The sequence below is a fragment of the Aotus nancymaae genome, unplaced genomic scaffold (genome assembly GCF_030222135.1).
Source record: "Aotus nancymaae isolate 86718 unplaced genomic scaffold, 86718_ANA_hifiasm-v0.15.2.pri h1tg000009l, whole genome shotgun sequence".
In the NCBI taxonomy this organism is placed as follows: domain Eukaryota; kingdom Metazoa; phylum Chordata; class Mammalia; order Primates; family Aotidae; genus Aotus; species Aotus nancymaae.
In genome coordinates, this window is record NW_026988420.1 from 6,514,090 (window position 1) to 6,534,766 (window position 20,677).

Here is a 20,677-nt window from a genome sequence, read left to right on the forward strand (position 1 = left end):
TTCAGAAAAAAAACAAGATAGACATAAGATAAATGAGTATTTTTTGGATATGAAAACTGCATTTTAGCATTCAGTCATTCCTCCCTGAATAAATATATATTGAGTGCCTACAATGTGGAAGACATTATGCTAAGTTCTGCAATGAAACAGACAAGACCTCTGCTCTTGTTTAGCTTCAAGTACAGTGAAGAGTGAAGACCAAAAAAGATGACAATTTTAAATCCAGACAGATGCTGTCAGAGAGAAGACTTTTATGGACATGTAAGAGAATTTGACCTATATTGGATTTCTCTGAGGAAGAGATGGCTACCCTGAGAAATGAAGGATGAAAAGGAAGCAGTTAAGCAAAGGAGGAAGAAAGGCATTCTAGCCAGTCTGCAGCATGTGCTGAAGCTCTGTTGCAGTCTGCTTCTAGCCAAGAGGGAGCAACAGGTACTGGCTTTCCTTCTTCTTTTTTTTTTTATTGCATTTTAAGTTTTGGGGTACATGTGAAAAACATGCAAGATTGTTGCATAGGTGCATAGGTGGCAGTGTGATTTGCTGCCTTCCTCCCCTTTACCTATATGTGGCATTTCTCCCCATGCTATCTCTCCCCAACTCCCCACCCACCACTGTCCCCCCACTCCCCTCAACAGACCCCAGTGTATAGTGCTCCCCTCCCTGTGTCCATGTGTTCCCATTGTTCAACACCCGTCTATGAGTGAGAACATGCAATGTTTGATTTTGTGTTCTTGTGTCAGTTTGCTGAGAATGATGGTTTCCAGGTTCATCCATGTCCCTACAAAGCACGCGAACTCATCGCTTTTGATGGCTGCATAGTATTCCATGGTGTATATGTGCCACATTTTTCCTGTCCAGTCTATCATCGATGGGCATTTTGGTTGGTTCCAGGTCCTTGCTATTGTAAACTGTGCTGCAATGAACATTCGTGTGCATGTGTCCTTATAGTAGAACGATTTATAATCCTTTGGATATATATCCAGTAATGGGATTGCTGGGTCAAATGGAATTTCTATTCCTAGGTCCTTGAGGAATTGCCACACCGTCTTCCACAATGGTTGAACTAATTTACACTCCCACCAACAGTTTAAAAATGTTCCTATTTCTCCACATCCTCTCCAGCATCTGTTGTCTCCAGATTTTTTAATGATCGCCATTCTGACTGGCGTGAGATGGTATCTCAATGTAGTTTTGATTAGCATTTCTCTAATGACCAGTGATGATGAGCATTTTTTCATATGCTTGTTGGCCTCATGTATGTCTTCTTTTGTAAAGTATCTGTTCATATCCTTCGCCCATTTTTGAATGGGCTTGATTGTTTTTTCTTGTAAATCTGTTTTAGTTCGTTGTAAATTCTGGATATCAGCCCTTTGTCAGATGGGTAAGCTGCAAAGATTTTTTCCCATTCTGTTGGTTGCTGATTCACTCTATTGACTGTTTTTTTTGCCTTGCAGAAGCTGTGGAGTTTGATTAGGTCCCATTTGTCTATTTTGGCTTTTGTTGCCAATGCTTTTGGTGTTTTGGTCATGAAGTCCTTGCCTACGCCTATGTCCTGAATGGTTTTCCCTAGGTTTTCTTCTTGGGTTTTTATGGTGTTAGGTCTTATGTTTAAGTCTTTACTCCATTTGGAGTTAATTTTAATGTAAGGTGTCAGGAAGGGGTCCAGTTTCTGCTTTCTGCATATGGCTAGCCAGTTTTCCCAACACCACTTTATTAAACAGGGAATCCTTTCACCATTGCTTGTTTTTATCAGGTTTGTCAAAGATCAGATGGTTGTAGATGTGTTGTGTTGCCTCCGAGGCCTCTGTTCTGTTCCATTGGTCTATATCTCTGTTCTGGTACCAGTACCATGCTGTTTTGATTACTGTAGCCTTGTAGTATAGTCTGATGTCCAGTAGTGTGATGCCTCCTGCTTTGTTCTTTTTGCTTAGAATTGACTTGGCTATGCAGGCTCTCTTTTGGTTCCATATGAAGTTTAAGGTGGTTTTTTCCAGTTCTGTGAAGAAGGTCATTGGTAGCTTGATGGGGATAGCATTGAATCTGTAAATTACTTTGGGCAGTATGGCCATTTTCATGATATTGATTCTTCCTAACCATGAACATGGAATGTTTCTCCATCTGTTTGTGTCCTCTCTTATTTCGTTGAGCAGTGGTTTGTAGTTCTCCTTGAAGAGGTCCTTTACTTTCCTTGTTAGTTGTATTCCTAGATATTTTATTCTCTTTGTAGCAATTGTGAATGGCAGTTCGTTCTTGATTTGGCTCTCTTTAAGTCTGTTATTGGTGTATAGGAATGCTTGTGATTTTTGCACATTGATTTTGTATCCTGAGACTTTGCTGAAGTTGCTTATCAGTTTCAGGAGATTTTGGGCTGAGATGATGGGGTCTTCTAGATATACAATCATGTCGTCTGCAAATACGGACAATTTGACTTCCTCCTTTCCAAGTTGAATACCCTTTATTTCTGTTTCTTGCCTGATTGCTCTGGCTAGAACTTCCAGTACTATATTGAATAGGAGTGGTGAGAGAGGGCATCCTTGTCTAGTGCCCAATTTCAAAGAGAATGCTTCCAGTTTTTGCCCATTCAGTATGATATTGGCTGTTGGTTTGTCATAAATAGCTTTTATTATTTTGAGATACGTTCCGTCGATACCTAGTTTATTGAGGGTTTTTAGCATAAAGGGCTGTTGAATTTTGTCAAAGGCCTTCTCTGCATCAATTGAGATAATCATATGGTTTTTATCTTTGGTTCTGTTTATGTGGTGAATTACATTTATAGACTTGTGTATATTGAACCAGCCTTGCATCCCCGGGATGAAGCCTACTTGATCATGGTGGATAAGCTTTTTGATGTGCTGTTGTAATCGGCTTGCCAGTATTTTATTGAAGATTTTTTGCATCTATGTTCATCATGGATATTGGCCTGTAGTTTTCTTTTCTTTTTCAGTCTCTGCCAGGTTTTGGTATCAGGATGATGTTGGTCTCATAAAATGATTTGGGAAGGATTCCCTCTTTTTGGATTATTTGGAATAGTTTCAGAAGGAATGGTATGAGTTCCTCTTTGTATGTCTGGTAGAATTTGGCTGTGAACCATCTGGACCTGGGCTTTTTTGGGGTGGTAGGCTCTTAATTGCTGACTCGACTTCAGACCTTGTTATTGGTCTATTCAGGGTATTGACTTCTTCCTGGATTAGGCTTGGGAGGAGGCAACTGTCCATAAATTTATCCATTTCTTCCAGGTTTTCTAGTTTATGTGCATAGAGTTGTTTGTAATAATCTCTGATGATGGTTTGAATTTCTGTGGAATCTGTGGTGATATCCCCTTTTTCATTTTTTATTGCATCTATTTGGTTATTCTCTCTTTTCTTTTTTATTAGTCTGGCTAGTGGTCTATTTTGTTGATCTTTTCAAAAAACCAGCTCCTGGATTTATTGATTTTTTGAAGGGTTTTTCGTGTCTCTATCTCCTTCAATTCTGCTTTGATCTTAGTTATTTCTTGTCTTCTGCTAGGTTTTGAGTTTTTTTGATCTTGCTCCTCTAGCTCTTTCAATTTTGATGATAGGGTGTCAATTTTAGATCTCTCCTTTCTTCTCATGTGGGCACTTATTGCTATATATTTTCCTCTAGAGACTGCTTTAAATGTGTCCCAGAGATTCTGGTATGTGGTGTCTTCATTCTCGTTGGTTTCAAAGAACATCTTTATTTCTGCCTTCATTTCATTGTTTATCCAGTCAACATTCAAGAGAAAGTTGTTCAGTTTCCATGAAGCTGTGCGGTTCTGGGTTGGTTTCTGAATTCTGAGGTCTAACTTGATTGCACTGTGGTCTGAGAGACTGTTTGTTATGGTTTCCGTTCTTTTGCATTTGCTAAGGAGTGATTTACTTCCAATTATGTGTTCAATTTCAGAGTAGGTGTGATGTGGTGCTGAGAAGAATGTATATTCTGTGGATTTGGGGTGGAGAGTTCTGTAAATGTCTATTAGGTTTGCTTGTTCCAGGTCTGAGTTCAAGTCCTGGATATCCTTGTTAATTTTCTGTCTCGTTGATCTGTCTAATATTGACAATGGTGTGTTGAAGTCTCCCACTATTATTGTGTGGGAGTCTAAGTCTCTTTGTAAGTCATTAAGAACTTGCCTTATGTATCTGGGTGCTCCTGTATTGGGTGCATATATATTTAGGATCATTAGCTCTTCTTGTTGCATTGATCCTTTTACCATTATGTAATGTCCTTCTTTGTCTCTTTTGATCTTTGTTGCTTTAAAGTCTATTTTATCAGAGATGAGAATTGCAACTCCTGCTTTTTTTTTGCTCTCTGTTTGCTTGGTAAATCTTCCTCCATCCCTTTATTTTGAGCCTTTGTGTATCCTTGCATGTGAGATGGGTTTCCTGGATACAGCACACTGATGGGTTTTGGCTTTTTATCCAATTTGCCAGTCTGTGTCTTTTGATTGTGGCATTTAGTCCATTTATGTTGAGGGTTAATATTGTTATGTGTGAATTTGATCCTGTCATTTTGATGCTAGCCAGATGTTTTGTCCATTGGTTGATGTAGATTCTTCATTGTGTTGGTGCTCTTTACCATTTGGTGTGTTTTTGGAGTGGTTGATACTGGTTGTTCTTTTCTATGTGTAGTGCCTCTTTCAGGAGCTCTTGTAAAGCAGGTCTGGTGGTGATGAAATCTCTGAGTACTTGCTTGTTCACAAAGGATTTTATTTTTCCTTCACTTATGAAGCTTAGTTTGGCTGGATATGAAATTCTGGGTTGAAAGTTCTTTTCTTTAAGGATGTTGAATGTTGGCCCCCACTCTCTTCTGGCTTGTAGGGTTTCTGCTGAGAGATCTGCTGTGAGTCTGATGGGCTTCCCTTTGTGGGTAACCCAACCTTTCTCTCTGGCTGCCCTTAATATTTTCTCCTTCATTTCAACCCTGGTGAATCTGACGATTATGTGCCTTGGGGTTGCTCTTCTTGAGGAATATCTTTGTGGTGTTCTCTGTATTTCCTGGACTTGAATATTGGCCTGCCTTGCTAGGTTGGGGAAGTTTTCCTGGATAATATCCTGAAAAGTATTTTCCATCTTGGATCCATTCTCTTCGTCACATTCAGGTACCCCTATCAAACAAAGATTAGGTCTTTTCACATAGTCCCATATTTCTTGTTGACTTTGTTCATTCCTTTTTATCCTGTTTTCTCTAATCTTGCCTTCTCGTTTTATTTCATTGAGTTGATCTTCGACCTCTGATATCCTTTCTTCTGCTTGGTCCATTTGGCTGTCGAAACTTGTGCATGCTTCGCGAAGTTCTCGTGTTGTGTTTTTAGCTCCATCAATTCACTTATATTCCTCTCTAAGTTGTCCATTCTCATTAGCATTTCGTCAAATCTTTTTTCAAGGTTCTTAGTTTCTTTGCATTGGGTTAGAACATGTTCTTTTAGCTCACGGAAGTATCTTATTACCCACTTTCTGAAGGCTGATTCTGTCATTTCATCACACTCATTCTCCATCCAGTCTTGTTCCCTTGCTGGTGAGGAGTTGTGATCCCTTGTAGGAGGAGAGGTGTTCTGGTTTCGGGTGTTTTCATCCATTTTGCGCTGGTTTCTTCCCATCTTTGTGGATTTATCCACCTGTCGGCTTTGTAGTTGTTGACTTTCTGATTGGGTCTCTGAATGGATGTTCTGTTTGTTGTTGATGAAGTTATTTCTGTTTCTTAGTTTTCCTTTTAACTGTCTGGCCTCTCTGCTCTAGGACTGCTGAGGTCCGCTCCAGGTCCTGCTTGCCTGGGGATCACTTGCAGCAGCTGCCGAACAGTAAAGGTTGCTACCAGTTTCTTCTTCTTTGTCCCTGAAGGATACCTGCCAAATGTCAGTCTGAGCTCTCCTTTATGAGGTGACTCTTTGGATATATGGGGGTTGGGAGCTGCTTGAGGAAACAGTCCTTTATATTAGCTCCGGTGATGAGCTGTGAGCTCCGTTGTTCATTCAGAGCTGCTGGGCTGGTAAATTTAAGTCTGCAGCAGCAGAACTCATAACCCCCCCCAACCCCCGCTTTTTTTTTTTTCCCCCCCAGGTGTTCTGTGCCAGGGAGTTAGGGCTTTATGAGTCTCAACTGTACTGCTGCCCTTATTTTTTTTCTTCAGGGCTGCCCTGCCCACAAGGAGGCAGCCTAGTCACTCTCAGCCTGCAGAGGCTTCGCTGAGCTGCTGTGGGCTCCGCCCGGCTGCCATGTGAACTTCCCTGCAGTCCTGTTTATATGGGTGTAGTTAGAGCTGCTTCCGCAATGTTGGCCTGCCTCTGTAATCACGTAGTTTCTCTGTAATGGCGCGTTGCTGCAGCAACAGCAGGCTGCCTCAGTAATGGCGGACACCCCTCCCCCACAGAGCTGGACCGTCCCGGGTTCAGCTGTGTTTGCTGTGAAACTCTCAAAAGAGAGCGTTTCCAATTGCTGTTTTTTTGTTTTTGTTTTAGTGCAGGTGGGACCAGCCAGACCTGATCTCCTGGCTCCCTGCCTCAAAGCCTTTTATTTTTTCGTTGAAGGTCGGCTCTCTACCAGGTGACCTGGTCACCTGTTGAATAGGTGCCGGGATCTGTGTGTTTTCCCGTGCGGCGACCCACTGCGCCACTGAAACCACTGCTCTGAGATTCATGGCGCTTTTTTTGCCTGGGAATCTCCTGGCCTGGCTCCCTGTTTCAGCTCCCCTTGCTGGCTAAGTGGGAACACAGTTCCGTTTACTCTGCACCCGGAGCTGCTGCGCTGGGGCACAGGCAAAACAGCCGCGTTGGCCACACCAGCCACGCTGGCAACTCGTGGGGCTCCTCTGCCTGCAAATCTCCTGGTCTGTGGGCAATAAAAATCCATCTGGAAATGCGGCGTCCACTCACCCTCTGCACTTTCATTCGGAGCTGCAATCCTGAGCTGGATCTAACCGGCCATCTTGGAGCTCCCCGGATTTTAAGCATTCTGACAGCATTGATAAATGTTAAATTTCTAACATTCTGATACATATTTTATAATGCTCTGACTCACCAGGTGGATGGTCTTGACTTACGTTTAACTTCGTTGGATTCATTTCCCAAGTGTGAATCTGACTTTGGTTTTGGTTTCAAGGAAGGAAAGAATTTCCTCATCAGCTCTGATGTAGGAGGAGGACTTCTGCTCCTTCTAGATTTGCTCAAGTCTTCTCCCTTCTTGACTGGTGCAATCTTCCTTCTTAATGTTTTGTCCAGGATGCCTACTTCGTTATTAGGGTTGCATGTCTGCGGCGTCCCATAACTAGATTCATTCCCAAGAATAACATCATGATTACACAAATTCTCCTCAAGGTCAGTCCAAGTTCTTTCATCATTAAAGTCCATTTTACTCATACTTAGGGATGAGGAGCTTGAGGGCTCAGACACTTGATGTTTTCTGCTTTCTATGATAGACTCATCGCTACTGTAATCTTTATCAGACAAATCCAGATCAACATCTCTCCTTTTATCTTCTTGAGTCCCGGTGTCCCTAAAAGGCCCCTTACCATCACAGACTTGTGGGCTATCCTCTCTGCTGCTGAAGCCCCTTTCTCTATCTTCAGTCAATGGTTTTATGGTAACATCAAGCTGTTCCTCAGAGGCAGTGCTACTGTCACTGTTCATAACACCTTCATTGTCACCTGCAATCCATTCAGTTTGATTTTCAGAAGTGCTCTTTTGGAAGACTTTCCTACTGATTTTACAAGGCTGTTCCCTCGATTCATCAGCTGAGGACAATGAACGGTTTTGTTTGGGTGTGACCTCACACTCACTCTCCTTCTCACGTGCAGCGTGGGCCAAATCCTCACTGCGGTTACACTGACCGACGGGACCTGCCGGATTTGTCTTCTGCGGCACAGCTTTGACAGGGGTGGAAGACATCCGGTGACCTTTGCGGATCTCTTGATCCCTTTCTAAGATTTTCAGTACAAATGAAGAATTACTAGAAAATGATATTTCATCAGCAGCTTGTTCTAAAAACAAAAAATCATCCAACTCCAAATATTCCTTTTCCTTTTCTCGTTCCCAAGTCTCTAATATTTTCTGAAGAGAAACGTCAAGAGAAGATTCCGAGTCTTTCACAGTCTCCCTGACACAGCTCTTAGAAGCCAGGCGGCTGCCCAGCCCTGTTGAAAGAGGACGTCTGTCTTTATCTGGTGTCTCATTCCACCCTGTACAGCCAGTATCGCAAGGTTTTGGATGCTCAGGTACATTTTCTTTATTATTAGATGTAACTTTTTTTTTCAAATTTGATCTGGTCTCTAAATTGCCCATCACATTCCTTCACCGTCTGTATTTTCAATCCTGACAGAGAGAGATGTTTCCTGTTATTACACTTCAGCACTTTTGGCTTCTGACTGATGGTGACAGAACCCCTCCTGGTTCTAGCTTTGTTGTCCTTTTTAAGGGTAAGTTTCTCTGCACACGGTTCTTTATTTATGAGAGCAGTTTTCCACTGGAATTGCTGTCTATCCATTTTTTTTTTTTTTTTTTTTGAGATGGAGTCTCACTCTATCGTCCAGGCTGGAGTGCAGTGGCGCACTCTCTGCTAACTGCAACCTCCGACGCCCTGGTTCAATTGATTCTCCTGCCTCAGCCTCCCGAGGAACTGGGATTACAGGCATGTGCCACCATGCCCAGCTAATTTTTGTATTTTTAAGAGAGACGGGGTTTCACCATGTTGGCCAGGCTGGTCTCGAACTCCTGATCTTGTGATCCACCTGCCTCAGCCTCCCAAAGTGCTGGTATTACAGGCATGAGCCACCGCACCTGGCCTTTTGTCTATCCATTTTTAAATAGAGGCTGGTCCTCAGAAGTGCTCTGGTCAGTCACTAGTTTACTTCCTTTCCCTTTCTGAAACTTAGATTCAGCATTAGTAAATCTGGCTAAACCTTCTCCTCGTTTTAAAAATAGCTGTTTTGGTTTTGCTTAATTGGCAATGGGCCTTCTGCTTCTTAAAAGAATAATATTTGAATTAATTCTGGTATATCCAAGTCATCTCAAAGTTATTTTTAAAGCAAATTATAGATAAATCTCTAAAGCCTTAGAATGATTTAATCAACAGAGCACAATTGTTAACCCTCAGCTGTTTTTGCTTCAGTTCTTGCTCTTCCAACCGAATTTGTTCTTCTAAGTAGTCTTCAAAGGTCTGTTTCCTTTCTCTAATAGCAGCTTTAATGGGTCTAATTAGAAACACAAAGTTATTGAACATGCAAATCACAATGTGTAAATATGTTACACTTAGTGTGCCTGGTATGGAAACCCTAGACTACAGGGAGAAGTAACCTTTCCCAAAATCAGTGCCTCCCTTTAAGAAGCTAACTAAAGCCACAATCCTTTTCCACCCCTTAAATACAGGAGTATACAACACTCTTCACATGACTTTTGAGTTCTAAGAAAGCTTCTGAAGTCCATCTATTGACTACAGATTAACATATGGAATAGCATATTCATCAAATAACTTTAAAATTTATTTCAAAAATAGATCACTAAATATACATTTTTTTAAGAAAGGCCTTTAACAATGTGAGTAGAGCAATTATCAGAAAAGTCATTTTGTTCATATCATAACATACATTAAAAATATTGAAATATATTTTTAAATAATCAACCTATTTAAAAGATAAAATACTTTACCTTTGCCATATTTTAAAATTCTATAACTCATCTAATTTTGCAATCATAATTGATAAGTGACCAAATGGGAGATCCCAATACTTAATTTTTCCCTTCTCCAAAAATAGGATTTAACTATTTGAGAGAAGATTGATTTTATCCAGATGTTTCTCTTAAGTGAAAAAGCTTTGGCAACACAATGTCAAAGCAACTTTAACCAATGCATCTCCCCAACCTCCTTTGTTGTTGACAATACCTAAAAGGTTGTATCTTTCACCTTATATTTAAAAGCACAGTCAGGCAAAAACAAGAAACTATAGCTCTTTCAAACAAGGAAACTGTTCAATAACAAAGGCCAGCTATTGTATTAAATAGCATATTTCTCATTCCTTTCATTATGAACAATAGCTTTCTTCAATATTAGCCACTTCTGAGGAATCATCATCTCTCCCTGAATCTGTTCTATCATTTTCTCCCAATATGATAAAATACCTTCTCCTAAGATAAAAATTAGGAACAATTTTTCTCAAGAAAAACGATTCATATCTTAAAACATGAGAATTTTACAAGTTACTGTACTAAAAACTTTTTAAATTAAAAATAATGTATGTCAATGATTTTATGACACTCAAGGAATTCTTTAATACTTAAGAGAAACTACAAAACTCCAATTATGACACTTGAGGCCGGTTGTGGTGGATCAAACCTACAATCCCAGCACTCTGGGAGGCCTAGGAGGGAGAATTGCTTGAGGCCAGGAATTCGAGACTAGCCTGGCAGACATGTCCAAACCCCATCTCTACAAAATACAAAAATTAGCCAGGCATGTTGGTGCATGCCTGTAATCCCAGCTAGTTGGGAGGCTAAAAGACAAGAATCGCTGGAACCTGGGAAACAGAGGCTGCAGTAAGCTGAGATGGTGCCACTGCATTCCAACCTAGGAGACAGAGCAAGACCCTGTCTCAAATATTAAATTAAATTAAATTAAGACACTTGACATTTCTTCAAAAGGTTAACGTTATGAGAAAGAAAAAAAATGTGGGCTTTTCTGGTAATAAAAAGACTAAAGAGTTGCAAGAATCAAACAACTCATAACTTGACGGGATATGCATGAATTTAATTGGGTCCTTTAAAAACAAAGCACCTTTAAAAGACATTTTGGGATAATTTGGGGAATTCCAAAATAAACTTGAATATTAAGGAATTATTAATTTCCTTAGGTATGATAAAAGCATTGTGGTTATACAGATGAATGTCCTTATTTTTACTTGATGCATACTGAAATATTTGGAATGAAGTAACAAGATACCTTCATATTATTTTCAGTAAAATGGTTCAGCAAATTATACACAGAGGTAAAAATAAGGATATAAATGTAGATATATACACACATACATATATACATAAACTGACAAAGTAAATACAGCAAAATATTGACTGCTGAATCTAGGTGTTGGGTATATCAGTAATCAGGGCAGTGGTCTTTCAACTTTTCTGGATGTTTGAAATTTTCCAAAATAAAAGGCTAGGGAAGCATATTGTGTAAAAAAGAAAAACATATTTGAGCTTTCTACACCAAGGAATTAACTCTAAATTAGAAACAAGGCATTATGGCTGGGTGCAATGGCTCAAATCTGTAATCTCAGCACTTTGGGAAGCCAAGGCAGGCAGATCACTTGAGGCCAAGAGTTTGAGACCAGCCAGGCCAACATGGTGAAACCCCATCTCTACTAAAATTACACTAAATTATCTGGGCATGGTGGTGCATACCAGCTACTAAGGAGGCTGAGACATGAAAATCACTTGAACCCTGAAGGCAGAGGTTGCAGTGAGCCGAGATCATGCCACTGCACACCAGCCTGGGCCAAAGATTAAGATTCTGTCTCCAAAAAAAAAGCCACAGGGGACAAACACACACACACACACTCACAGAAAGGTCTGCTCTTATCTTAGGACAACTTCGTAGAGAAGTAGTTTGTTTCTCTCTTCTGTACGAGTTAAGTAGAGGAGAGAGAAACATAAGTCACTCACCTGTAGGATGGTTACTGTTTTCTTCTTTTGAATCATTTTTTTCCCACAGGTGCTTCTTGATACTGTGCCTCAGAAAATAAATTAGAAGAAGCACTTTTTGAAGTTAAGACAAAATCTTCATGAGCAGTTCTACAGAAGTTGCCTGGCTCATGGGATAAAATGTCAGAGGCGTATGTTTCTTCCTGGGCTGAGTCTGGGTAGATGTATAATGGGAAGCAACATGGGCTCTCTCTCTGGTGGTGGCATTTCCTGTATATCTGTGCTTCTGACTCTGATCATCAGGCAGTAAACTCAAAACTTACAATTAAGAAAAGCAACAGCCTGTAATCCCAGCACTTTGGGAGGCCGAGGCGGGTGGATCACGAGGTCAAGAGATCGAGACCATCCTGGTCAACATGGTGAAACCCCGTCTCTACTAAAAATACAAAAAATTAGCTGGGCATGGTGGCGTGTGCCTGTAGTCCCAGCTACTCAGGAGGCTGAGGCAGGAGAATTGCCTGAACCCAGGAGGCGGAGGTTGCGGTGAGCCAAGATCGCGCCATTGCACTCCAGCCTGGGTAACAAGAGCGAAACTCCGTCTCAAAAAAAAAAAAAAAAAGCAACAAAGCTGATGACTTACTTCAACATTTTCTCTTTTCTCCCCAGGAGTGACCCCACCCCACAAAAGCTTCTCCGCAGTGACAAAAGCATTTTTTCTCTTTATTAGGAAATGGTGTTTAACAAAATCATGATACATTTATTTATTTATTCATTCATTCATTTTTTGTTTGAGACAGTCTTGCTCTATCATCCAGACTGGAGCACAATGGCGCAATCTCAGCTCACTGTAACTTCCACTTCTTGGGTTCAAGCTATTCTCATGCCTCAGCCTCCTGAGTAGCTAGGATTACAGGCATGCACCACTATGCCTGGCTAATGTTTTTATATTTTTAGTAGAGATGTGATTTCACCATGTTGCCCAGGCTGGTCTCGAACCCCTGAGCTAAGGCAATCTGCCCACCTCGGCCTCCCAAAGTGTTAGAATTACAGGCATAAGCCACCACACCCAGCTAAAATCATGAAACTTTTAATTTCCAAAGTGACCTTCACATAGCTTTAAGTAAGAGTATATTTAGACACCGCTTCTGTGCAGTGTGGGTACTGCAGAGCTGCAGCTGCCCAACTCCGGTTCCACATGTGAGAACATGCAGGTGTCAACTCTGCAGCCCTGCAATCAGCACATCAGACCTGGAACATCCACCAGACAGTGATGCCAGTGACCTGAGCTGTTCTCTAGTTACCAAAAGCTGCCCTTTAGATTATCCTTAAAATTTTGGTATCATTGGTTGATGGAATTAAGGCTGACTTTTTCTTTATGCATGATCTCGGCTCACTATAACCAAACCTCCCTGGTTCAAGTAATTCTCCTGCCTCAGCCACATGAGTAGCTAGGACTACAGGTGCCCGCCACCATGCCCAGCTAATTTTTGTAATTTTAGTAGAGATGGAGTTTCACCATGTTGTCTAGGCTGGTGTCGAACTCCTGACCTCCAGTGATCCGCCACCTCAGCCTCCCTAAATGCTGGGATTACAGGCATGAGCCACTGCGCCCAGCCAAGAGTTGACACCTTTTCATTGCTGATCTGATGACAGCAGAATTTGCTCTATCCAGAGAGGACATATTAGGTGCAGTGGCTCACATCTATAATCCCAGCACTTTGGGACACTGAGTGGATCATTTGATTCCATTTGAATGTTAGCCAGGCATGGTGGCATGTACCTGCAGCCCTAGCTACTTGAGAGGCTGAGGCAGGAGGATCACTTGAGGCCAGGAGTTTAACGTTATGATCGCACCACTATACTCCAGCCTGGGTAATAGAGTGAAGTCCCCCAACTCTTAAAAAGAAAAAAGAGAGAGAGAGAGAACATAAGTGCTAGCCTGGCCAAGGGATGATCTCCAAGCCCATGTCATCCAGGCCAGAAAGGAGAATTCTAACAGGTTGGGAAGATGCACAGATGCATGGGTCTGGCCTTTAGGCAAACCCAAGAAAACCCACACCCTTTACCTGTAGGAAGAGTGAAGGAGTTCTTCACCAAGGCCTGAAACCTCAGATTTCTAGAATTAATTCAGTAAAGAAGTTTCTAACAACACTCTTGGGTGCCAAGAGACATTTTTTTAATCTCGGCATTTTAATACAGGTAAATCTATTGCTGGTACATTGGACTTACAACAAAAGATCCTGGAAACCTAATGAGTCTATACAACAAAGGGATTATCACATCCATTGCATTCTAGAATGCCTGACCAATGATGTTGAATAGACAGTAAAGGAGTTCCAGCTTGAATCTTTGATGTGATAATGGCAGAGCAACACCGTAACAGTTGTTACACCTGTATTTTTGCTGTCTTCAAAAATAATAATAATTACGTAGCAGTTGGATGGTTCTTCAAGAATTCTATAGGTTTTTATTACACATTTTTTTAGATGGGGTGACTCTATCACTCAGGCTGAAGGATAGTAGCACGATCACAACTCACTGTAGCCTCAACCTCTAGGTCACAAGTGGTCCTCCCACCTCAGTCTCCCAGCTAGCTGAGACCACAGGCATGTGCCCCACACCTGCCTAATTTTTGTATTTTTTTGTAGAGATGGGGTTTCGCCATGTTGCCCAGGTTGGTCTTGAACTCCTGGACTCAAGCGATCCACTTGCCTCAGCCTCCTAAAGTGCTGGGATTATAGGCATGAGTCACTGCACCTGGCCTCTCCATCATTTCTGTAGGATAGTTTTGATAGATATCAAATTCATGGTTACCAGTTTGTTTGTTTTCTTTCAGCACTTTATATCACTCCACTGCCTTCTGGATTCCATGGTAATAGATTGGCTGTTAATCTTATGCAAGGTCCTTTGTATGTAGTGATCATTCTGTCTAGCTGCTTTTAAGCTTCTCTGTCTTTGGTTTTCAACCATTTGATTATTAATATAATGCTATTGTGGACTCTGAATTTATAATACTTAAAGTTCATGGAGCTTCTTGGAAGTGTTACATTACGTCTTTTATCAAAGCTTCTTGGAAGTGTTACATTACGTCTTTTATCAAATTGGAGACTTTGGAGCCACTGTTTCTTCAGATACTCTTCCAGCCCCTTTTACCCTCTTATTTCTTTCTGGGACTCCCATTATGCATATGCTGGTACACTTGATGGTGTCCAGAAATCTTTTGGACTTTGATCTTTATTCTTTTACTTTATGCTCCTCAGATTTAATAATTTCAATTGTTTTATCTTCCTTCTTTTACCTGCTTAAATCTACTGTTGAGCATCACTTGTGAATTTTTCATTTCAGTTATTGTACTTTTGTTCTTTTTCTTTTCTTTTTTCAGAGACAAAGTGTTGCTCTGTCGCCTAGGCTGGAGTACGGGAGTGCAATCATAGCTCACTGCAGCCGTGAACTCCTGGGCTCAAGGGATCCTCCTGCCTTAGCCTCCTGAGTAGCTAGGACCACAGGCATGCACCACCATGCCCAGTTAATTTTGTAATTTTTCTGTAGAGATGGGGTCTCGCTATGTTGCCAAGGCAAACTCTTGGCCTCAAGCGATCCTCCCACCTTGGCCTCCCAAGGCGCTGCGTTTACAGGCATGAGCCACCATGCCTCATCCTATTGTGCTTTTTAACTACACAATTTCCCTTTGCTTCTTTTTAGTTCCAAAGTTTCTGTTTGGTTCCTTTTATAATTTCTATCTCTTTATTAATATTGTTTTTTAAATAACTTCATTTTAGATTCAGAGGGTACGCTGCAGGTTTGTTACCTAAGTATAATTCATGGTGCTGAGGTTTGGGGTATGATTGAGCCCCTCACCCAGGTACTGAGCATAGTACCCAATAGGTTTTCAACCCTTGCCCCCCCATCTAGTAGTCCCCAGTGTCTGTTGTTGCCATCTTTATGTCCATGAGTACCCAGTGTTTAGCTCCCACTTACAAATGACAACACGCAGTATTTGGTTTTTCTGTTCCTTCATTAACTCACTTAGTACAATGGCCTCCATTTGCATCCATATTGCTTTAAAGGACATGATTTCATTCTTTTTATGGCTTCAGAGTATCCCATATTGCATATGTACCACATTTTCTTTATCCAATCCATTGTTGATGGGCACCTAGGTTGATTCCGTGTCTTTATTGTGAATAGTGCTGTGACGAACATACTAGTGCATGTGTCTTTTTGGTAGAATGAGTTCTTTTCTTTTGGATGTGTGCCCAGTAATGGGATTCCTGGGTCGAATGGCAATTCTGTTTTCAGCTCTTTGAGAAATCTCCAAACTGCTTTCCACAGTGGTTGAACTAATTTACATTCTCACCCACAGTATATAAGCATTTCCTTTTCAATGCAGCCTTGCCAGCATCTGTTGTTTCTTGAGTTTTTAATAGTAACTGTCTGACTGGTGTAAGATGGTATCTCAATGTAGTTTTGATTTGCACTTCTCTGATGATTAGTGACGTTGAGCTTTTTTCATGTTTGTTGAACATTTGTACATCGTCTATTGCATATTCTCTATTTGTTGAGACATTGTTCTCCTGGTTCTCTTTCAGTTCTTTTTCTATATTTCCTTTCACTTTCTGTCCATGCTTAAGACAGTTTATGTAAAGTATTTGTCTAATAATTCCCATGTCTGTGCTTCCTCAGCTCAGGGACAGTTTCTGTTCATTTCTTTTTTTCCTCTGAATTGGCCATTTTTTTCATTTTTTGTTTTTTTGCATGCCTCATAATTTTTTGTTGAAGATTGGACATTTTGAGCATTATAATGTGGTAACTCTGGAAATCAGAGTCTCTCTCCTCCCCAGAATCTCTTGTTTCTTGGACAACCTTATAGTGTAGGTTGCAATGATGAAACTGGGTGAATTATCTTGTCCAAAAGCCCCTTGGTAATAAATTGTGGAGTCAGAATTCAACCCCATACCCTTTCCACTCTATTCTCTACTCTATCCTTTCTAGTCTCATTTTATTCAGTATCCTAAAAATCTGAATCTTCCCCATTGCTTTACTCCCATTTCAGTGAATCTCAAATCTGTATCTCCAGCCCCGCCTCTCTTGAATGGCAGATTAATATATTTCCAACTACTCACAAACACTATCACTAATTTCAAACTCAGGAAGGCTTAAAGTAAATTTATCTTACTCTCCTGTTTCCCCGATTTTCCCGAAATTTTCTTCTTTCTGTCCTTAGGAATCCCTTCCATTTCTCAGTTAAAGGACAGGACCATCCACCCACCTCTCCCGAGCTTTTGGATTTATCCTCACTGGCCAAATCCCTCCTGAAATATGAAACTGAAACAAACTCGTGAACCTTCGGGCTGATCTTGGAAGAGACACCCCCACCAGAGGCCGGGTGCCCCTCCCCACCTGGCGGACCGGATTTCAGGCGCGTTCTGGCGACCGTCCCCGCTAGGGACGCTGCGCTCGCCGGGTGCGGGGCGGGGTTCCGGCCGCAGGAGCCCCTGGGTCACGGAGAGCCCAGAATCCGGAAGCACCGAGAGCTAGCAGAGCCGAATCGGGGAGCGCCGGGAGCCTGCCGGATCCTCTGGCAGGTGCGTGGGCCCCGCGGGGTGGGGGGCCGCCAAGGGTCCCTGTAGTCCTGGCCAGGAAGTAGCCCGCGCGCCCTGCGCGGCGCCTTCTCCGCCCGTGGCTGCGCCCTCGTCCTGCGCGGCCCCTTCTCCGCCCGTGGCTGCGCCCTCGTCCTGCGCGGCCCCTTCTCCGCCCGTGGCTGCGCCCTCGACCTGCGCGTTGCCTTCTCCGCCCGTGGCTGCGCCCTTGTCCTGCGCGGCATTGGCGCTGTAGGCCTGACCCGGCTGTGGGGCGCGGGGTGGGCGCGGTGGTGCAGCCCGCGCCCTCGGGGACGGATGTCGCGATGGTTCCGCTCTGCCCCGCAGCGCACCCAGGTGACGAGAAACTGGGTGGGGTGGGGGGCGCCCACCGGAGCCAGCACTCACACCTGTGTCTGCGGACCCCTTGCCGTGCTCGAGAAAACGAGCGACTAGAAGTAGAAATCGGTGTTCCATGTTTCCAGAATGCCAAACGGCTTTCTTTCCTAAAGAAGGAAGGTGGTTTGGTGAATAATCGGGATTATCTGACCTTGCGAGTCACTGGGAACACAGTGATAGAAACAAAGTTGAAAACCTCTAACTCAGTTAAATAATTCCTGCAGGGAGGGCCGAATGATTCACCCAGGGATCGAGTTGGTAGATCTCGGCTTCTAGAAAACCAAGGCGCTGCTAAATATTCAAGCCCAAGCACTTTCGATTCTGGACTGCTGAATGACAATAATTATATGAAAATATCCAGGCATAGTGTTATGATAAAGTGGAAACTCGGTCTCAGTGTATGCGTCATTTGACTTGATCACTTATTAAATTAACATTTATTAGGTCCTGTCTGTGTGCGTAGAGCTGGTTAATGCCATGTAGGAATGGAATCAAAGTAGTACCTTTGTTGTTTAGGGGTTTAATAATCCCATTAGGAAGGTGCATTACTGATGTCATTTGAGTCCAAAACGCAAATAGTGTCAGAAGGCTTTCTGTAATCCTGGGCTTTAATTGATGCGTGAAATAGTTTTTAGTAAGCAACCTTTTATTGAATGCCCCCTGTATATCAAAAGTGATCGTCTGCGATGACTCATTTCGGAAGGCGAAGGCTCTAGAATCAAGACTGCCCAGAAAGGGACTCCTCGGGGTTTTCCGAGAGGAGGAAATGCTAGTGGGACAAAGACCTGTGAAGCAGGAAGCCACCTGATTCCACCTAGCCAATGATTTATAGATAGAGCAGCCAGGAGTTTGTGAGGCGACGTGTTGAGGGTGTCTTAGGAACTGGGGCTGTGCCCTGCTATCTTTGGATGAAAGACACTCCCTGAATGTTGTTTTGGGAAGAAGCTGGGAAGGGGGACAAGCTGGAGTGACCGTGCAGATTTGCCTTAGAGGATAACCAGCCCCTAGCCCGGTGTCTGCCACGGCTCATGTGTAAGTAATTGGTGCTGATGAAAATGTGAACTAACTCTGTGTTAGAGAACACTTTGAAACAAGGAAGAACTGGTGGCACATGTCGGTTAGGAAGCTGTTAACCCAGACGGGGCCTGGCATTTTAGAGAGTGTAGAGACGAATCTGTTGGAAAGACAGAAGTCAAGGCGTGACTTGACATTTCACAAAACCCAAAGTCTGCCTTTCCATAACTCCCATGCAGCCGCAGGTGCTAAGAACAGCCCAGAGATTTATATTTAAAGTGTTTGTACTCTGGCCCAGGCACCGCAGCTCACACCTGTAACCCCAGCACTCTGGGAGGCTGAGGCAGGAGGATCGCTTGAGCCCAGGACTTTGTAACCAGCCTGGGCAACATACTAGACCCTGTCTGTACAAAAATTAGCTGGGCATGGTGGTGCAGGCCTGTGGCCCCAGCTACTAAGGAGGCTGAGGTGAGAGGATCGCTGGGAGAGAGATCGAGGTTGCAGTGAACTGTGACAGTGACTGCACCACTGTACTCCAGCCTGGGAGACAGAGCCAGACCATTTCTCAAATAAAATAAAATGTGTATGCTTTGATTTCACAACTAAAATGGTTAAGATGGTAAATTTTACCTTCTGCACATTTTACCACAATTTTTTAAAGGCTAAAAAAAAATGTTTATACTTCTTGATTCAGTAATTCCACTTCTGACCATCTACTTTAAGAAAACAATGACAGAGATTTGGCCAAAAAATATATGTACAAACATTCTATTCCAAGTGTATTTCTAATAGTGAACACTTTTAAATAATAAAATATCTGATGACTTGGGGAAGGATGAAATCAATGCAAAGCTTATGTAACCACTAAAATTACCTTCAAAGCATATTTAGTGGCATGGGAAGCACGTCATTAAAAGCTAAATAAGCTGTGAAGATGAAAGTTCTGTTTTAAAAAAAGTTAAATAAGAGCAACTGTCTATAGCATTAAATATAGAATATTAATAATTTAGAAAATAGAATGATACAAGAAAGAATAATACCAGAAAAAAATATTAAAATACCAACAGTAGGGGCTGGGTGCGGCAGCTCACGCCTGTAATCCCAGCACTTTGGGAGGCAAAGGTGGATGGATAACTTGAGCTCAGAAGTTGGAGACCATCCTGGCCAACATGGTGAAACCTTGTCTCTACTAAAAGTACAAAAATTAGCTGGACGTTGCGGCACGTGCCTGTAGTCCCAGCTATTCAGAGGCTGAGGCATGAGATTGCTTGAACCTGGGAGGCAGAAGGTTGTGATGAGCTAAGATTGTGCCACTGCACTCCAGCCTGGGAAACAGAGCAAGACTGGCTCAAAAAACAAACAAAAACAGTAGCATGTTTTTTAAAAACAACTTTATTGACCATAATATGTACAACTATTATGTATCAAAAAAACGCTATTTAAAAAATGTATTGGGGTACAATTTACATACCATTAAATTTACTGATTTTAATTGTACAATTCAATAATTTATATATATTTTTTTTAATTGCATTTTAGGTTTTGGGGTACATGTGAAGAACATGCAGGATTGTTGCATAGGTACATACATGGCAATATGGTTTGCTGCCTTCCTCCCCATCACCTATATCTGGCATTTCTCCCCATGTTATACCTCCCCAACTCCTTACCCCCTGCTGTCCCTCCCCTAGTTTCCCCCACAACAGACCTCAGTGTGTGATGCTCCCCTCTCTGTGTCCATGTGTTTTCATTGTTCAACACCTGCCTATGAGTGAGAACATGCATGAGATAGGGTCCTTATCGCCCAGGCTAGAGTACAGTGGCATGATCACAGCTCACTGTAGCCTGGACCTCCCAGGCTCAAGTGATCCTCCCACATATGTCTCCTGGGTAGCAGGGACCACAGGTGCCACCACACCCAACTAATTTTTGTATTTTTTGTAGAGATAGGGTTTTGCCATGTTGGCCAGGCTAGTCTCAAACTCCTGGGCTCAAGTGATCCACTTGGCTTGGTCTCCCAAAGTGTTAGGGTTACAGGCATGAGCCACATTGTCTGGCCCAA

At 42.3% G+C, this 20,677-nt stretch overlaps 1 protein-coding gene and 1 pseudogene across 2 annotated transcripts in view; one reads left to right on the forward strand and one right to left on the reverse strand.

Annotated features, from left to right (window-relative positions):
• Positions 1-6,966: 6,966 nt before the first annotated feature.
• On the reverse strand, positions 6,967-16,290 carry LOC105710144 (centromere protein J-like; annotated as a pseudogene).
• An 821-nt stretch (positions 16,291-17,111) lies between these two features.
• PARP4 (poly(ADP-ribose) polymerase family member 4) overlaps positions 17,112-20,677 on the forward strand; it is a 97,350-nt gene continuing 93,784 nt past the window's right edge. The window contains exons 1-2 of one of the 2 annotated variants that reach the window (XM_012441900.2): positions 17,192-17,208; positions 20,155-20,196. The gene's annotated coding sequence lies outside the window, so the exon portion shown is untranslated. Of the gene's footprint in view, positions 17,209-20,154; positions 20,197-20,677 lie in introns of both variants that reach the window. The other variant, XM_012441892.2, reaches the window with a different exon arrangement.